Raw genomic sequence first — 5,228 nt, 5'->3', positions numbered from 1 at the left:
GACTCCGGCAAAAAAAAAAAAAAAACAAAAAAAAAAACCACTTTGGCGCCTGACGGCGCTTGCCTCACTGCCGCCCGGAGCTGTCATTGGCCGGCTGAAGCAGTGACGTAGAACGACCGGTGCTCACCCCCGCGCCTTTGTGGGAAGTGTAGTTTTATTCCTGCTAAGCGGGAGTCGCCACGCTGGCGGTCCTCCGCGAGCCGACTACAGAGACCAGGCGCCATTGCGAACCAGGCGCAGCCGAAGGTGAAATGCGGTGCCTCTGTTTATTTGTTGATTTCTTGCACTGAGAACGACGGGAGTTGTATGCGACTGCATGACACAACTAGGAATAACTTTTCACCTGTTCTTTGCTGTGACTCCATGTCCCGGCGTTTGTGAGTCATGGGTATCAGGTAGTGCTTAGCAAATAGTAAAGATTCTAAACGCTGGAATAATCAGCAAAGTTCGGCCAATTCGGATTGTTTAAAACAGAACTCTCTGCTGGAACTTAGCCTCAGGATGCACTCTCTTTAGAAACGGGATATCTGTTTGGTTTCCCTGCAGCTTTAAGGTAGTTTGTCCTGAGACTGCGGCTTGAATGTGAGTTTCCCATCTTAAAAGATGTACAAGTAGTCCTCAATAACCATTTATGTATTCTGTTTTGCGTTGCCTCTTGTTGGTTGATCTATCTATATCTATATCTATCTATCTATATCTATCTATCTATCTATCTATCTATCTATATATATATATAAAACCTGCACTTACAAAAATAAAAAAAATGATCAACCATAGTAATGTATAGTTAATATATCATGGGCTGAACTACTAATAACTTCAGATTATTATAGTCTGTATTAGAGGTCTGTAATTTCAAGCATTCTCTTTCTACTTTTTGACAACTGGCAAAGAGTCACCAGTTATATATTTAGTTTTTCACTGTTCCGTCTTTTAAAAGATTTTTTTCTTGAAATTTCTTGCACTTAATAAATGTCACGTATTGGTATTTTCCACTCTTCTTAACTGTCTTCCTTTTTTGGGAAAATTATCCCTTAGAACATCTATAAAACGTTCTTAAGACATTCTTAGTTTATCCTCCATTTCTCTTAATGTTTCTTTTATATGTTCCATCAAGTGCTTCTTAGTTTTGCAGCTTCATTTTTTTTCTCTTTCAGAGCTTTTATTTCTTACACACATTAAGCATATTTAGTCTATATTCTGTTGCTGTTAAATCCAGTACCGAAAATTTTGTGCATCTTTTTGTGCTCTACATCAAAAACAGACACTTGATTCTCAATTCTGAATTCATGTTTATGGGTTTATAAAAATGGGGATTCTCTGAAGCTGGAGTTAAAATTGAGTCCTAGAGATCATTAGAATTCGCTTCTGCAAGTTGCTTGGGAACATCTTCAACCAGAGGATCAGTTTAAATTCTGCAGTGGAGGTTTTTTTGTATTGCACAGATAGATTGAATTTGAGCCTCTAAATCAAATGTCTCATAGCTTCTCAGGAGATTTTTTTTTCTTCCTTTATAGGTCTCCAAGTCTAATGCATGTTTCCTTACTGACCTCTTCAGTGCATGAGGTTTATTTCTCATTAACCCTTACACAGGGAGTACAGCTTTGAGGGGCCCAAATTTTTGTCTCCTTTTTTTTACTCTTTCTTTTAAACAGTGTACACATACCATGTCTTTATTTTCTCACTCTGGCATGCTGCACAACTATCAAAGCAGAAGCTCTAGGTATCTAGAATTTGATAATCTCTAAACCAAAGCCCACTTTCTCCCTCACTTTCTCAGAATATGCTCATTTTTCTTCCTTCTTTTAAAGTCCCTGGGAGGATTTCTTCATTCCCTACCAGTTCATCAATGTGTTAGATTTTTTTTTTAACTCAGAATTTTTAGTTGTTTTCAGCAGGTGGCTCATTCAGAGCAGCTAATATGGCTTGCTGTCAGAAATAGAAGTCTATTACAGTGTAAACTGAGCTTCTTTAGAGTGTGTTCCATATTAAGGAAAATGAGATAATAAATGATTCCTATTCAGTGTACACATACCTTCCAGAAAAACTAAAAACAAAATTTATACATTGTATATTTTGGTTAAAGAACATAATTCCTAGTGCTGGAACATCTATCAGCTGCAGAAAATCATGTTTGTATATGCATCTGATAGCTTCTTGCATCATTAGGTCATACAGTTCCTAAATCTGGGAGTGGCTGCCTATTTAGAGCCAATACCACATTCTAGGTAGTGCCTCTCACATGCAGGAGGAACTGTCTCTGTATTATATTCCTTTTCTCCCTGATCATAGCTTATTAATTTAGCAGCAGTAGCCCAAAACTGGGCCTATCACATGCACCATCTTGGGATTCAAAATGGGAAATGAAGAGAGATGGCGATGCATGACATTGTGGCATAATGACATTAATTGAACTCAATGGACCACAAACTTCTGCTGCTGAGAGCACTAGAGAAGCTATATTTTATCCCTTGCTGTTATTGTTTGGGTCTGAAATATCCCCCAAAAGTTTGTGTGTTGAAGGCTTCATCCCCAATGCAGAGGCAATGTCTTTGGTGAGGTGATTGGATAAGGAGGGCTATAAACTCATCAGTGGATTAATCCACTGGTGAATTCACAAGCTAACAGATTATTGGAAGGTGGTGAAAACTTTAGGAAGTAGTGCCTCATTGGAAGAACTGGAGAAATGAAGAATAAACTCAAAGATGAACAGTGAACATCTGAAAGAACTTGAGGGTTTATAGGCCTTACCTCTTGGGGATTGTGTCTTGCTTTTGTTTTCTTTTTTTTTTCTTCAATGCTGGGAACTAGACCCAGAGCCTTGCCCAGGATAAGCACATACTCTGCTGCGGAGTTACATCCCCAGCCTGAACATATTGGGATCCTGATTGTCCAGAGTGAAATTATTTCAAGCCTCAGTGCCTGTGCCTAAAGGAGTAATTATAATGGGCTGCTCCTTCTGTGAAACTACCTGGAAAATAATAGAAAGCTTGCCATTCATCCACCTGAAAGCATGGATGAAAAAGCAGTCAAGATGAATGTGGACCCCAACCTGCAACACACATGAGTATGGACTCCAAAATTCAGACTCCTCACAAAGTGTCAAGACCTTTTACCAAAATAGTAAAAATTGGTCTGGCCTGGTATAATACTCAGCTTTGCTGTACCATAATGAAATACATGAGGCAATTAACTTTATAAAAGAGAAAATTTACTTAGCTCACAGTTTGGAAGTTCAAGGGCCAAAAATGGACAGAGAAGAATGGAGATTCAAAAGAGTACATGATCTAAGATAAAGTTTTGAAATAAGTAAAACTGTGGTGACAGAAATAGGAGAAAGACTGACTCTGGGAAAAGTGGAGTGATTGAGTAATCCCAGAACCCTCTGCTGACAGGAATTGTTTCTTATGTACTATTCTATTACCAGCTTGCAGAAGGTACTCAATCTTATTTGTCACATGAATAAATGGGGAGAGTGTTAGATGGTTATGGGCTTATGAACCTGACAGACATGAGTTTGAATTCTGTTTCTATTATTTATTTGTATGACCTGAGCCTAGTTGCCCAAAGTCCCAAAGATTGTTCTTCGATCCATGAAATGAGAGTAAGGAGAGGTATTTACAGTCTAGGATTGTAGCAAGGTCAAAGGAAGTGATGTTTAAAAGTACCTAGCACAGTGTCGAGCATATAAATGTAATCATGAAAAATACTTGTAGACCTGACAGTATCAAGAGGTAAATAAATGGTCTCTTCAGTGACCAAGGGTACTGCAGTGGAAGCAGTCATTACAGAGTAGGCAACTAAGGAAACTGCATGGTCTGTACAGTATTTAAAAACAATAGTAAAGTTGACTTTTACAGTCTGCTTTTTCTTTTTCTTTTTTTGGTATGAGGGATTGAAGCCAGGGGCACTCAGCCACGTCCCCAGCCCTATTTTGTTTTTTATTTAGAGACTGGGTCTCACTGAGTTGCTGAGGCTGAGTCTGACTTTGAACTCGAGATCCTCCTGTCTCAGCCTCCTGAGCTGCTGGGAGACGCCACCACAGTCTGCTTTTTATTACCACCATGTGCCAGCAATTCTAAATGTCAGTGAGAAATATCTTCTGGAAAAAAAAATATTTTGCTGGTCTAAGTTCTGAACAATCATTGCAATTTTGGCTGGATTTTATTAACTGTGGAACTACATGTTCCTGTGAAATGGTAGATTAGAAATAAAAATCAAAAGCACAGAGATTATATAGACAAAGTCATATTTCACCCATAACTATTTGATCACTTAGATATTTCAACCATAACTATTTGGTCACATAGAAGTTTTATTTATATCTTATTTTATTTTTAATATTTTACCTTTATTTTGTTATTTAGTTTTTCCTAATGTGGTGCTGGGGATCAAACCCAGTGCCTCAAGAGTGCTAGGCAAGTGCTCTACCACTGAGCCACAACCCCAGTTCTTATATTTTATATTTAAAGCAGTGAAACCAAGCTGTTAGGTATAATATTTTTATTATTTATATGTACAATTTAGTTTGTATTTGAGTAATTACTGAATTTAATAATATGAAAATTGAAACATTTTAAAGTCATTATTCTTGCTTAATTGTTATTTAATTGCTATAACATTTTAATTTAGTTATCCATTAGTATAACAGACAAGTGTTTTTCTGCTAAAAAAAAAAAAAAAAAAGAAATGTTTGTTTTCACTTGGTGGAAGCTAAAAAGTTGATCTCATAGCAGTACAAAGTAGAACAGACTTTTTGACCTCTTAGATATTTCAACCATAACTATTTGGTCACATAGAAGTTTTATTTATATCTTATTTTTTAAATATGTTACCTTTATTTTGTTTATTTAGTCTTTCCTAATGTGGTGCTGGGGATCAAACCCAGTGCCTCAAACCCAGTGCCTCACAAATTGTAGGTGGGAGGATGGGGACTAGTAAGGTTAGATAATGTACACAAAACACAAGAAATAAGTTCTTTGTTCTAGAAAGGCAGCACAGTAAGTAGCTGGTTTACAACAATATATTATATATCTCAAAATAACTAGAAGAGGGGACAAAGGATCTCAATACAAATTCTAATTACCCTGACTGGATCATTACTTGTTTTATATTATTGAATTATTATACTGTACTCCGTAAATATATACAATGATTATGTGTCAGTTAAAAATTAAATTACAAAAAATGCCTGAGTGTAATTCAAAAGATAAATTCATTCCTTTTCT

General features: G+C 36.8%; 1 long non-coding RNA gene across 1 annotated transcript in view; it reads left to right on the top strand.

Annotated features, from left to right (window-relative positions):
• The first annotated feature begins 301 nt into the window (after positions 1-301).
• The window catches only part of LOC139705905 (uncharacterized), a 44,246-nt gene continuing 39,319 nt past the window's right edge, over positions 302-5,228 (top strand). The window contains exon 1 of the long non-coding RNA XR_011707653.1: positions 302-582. This is a non-coding gene — a long non-coding RNA (uncharacterized lncRNA). The remainder of the gene's footprint in view (positions 583-5,228) is intronic.

The sequence above is a fragment of the Marmota flaviventris genome, chromosome 1, assembly GCF_047511675.1.
Source record: "Marmota flaviventris isolate mMarFla1 chromosome 1, mMarFla1.hap1, whole genome shotgun sequence".
NCBI lineage: Eukaryota > Metazoa > Chordata > Mammalia > Rodentia > Sciuridae > Marmota > Marmota flaviventris.
This window is presented reverse-complemented; position numbering and strand designations above follow the sequence as displayed.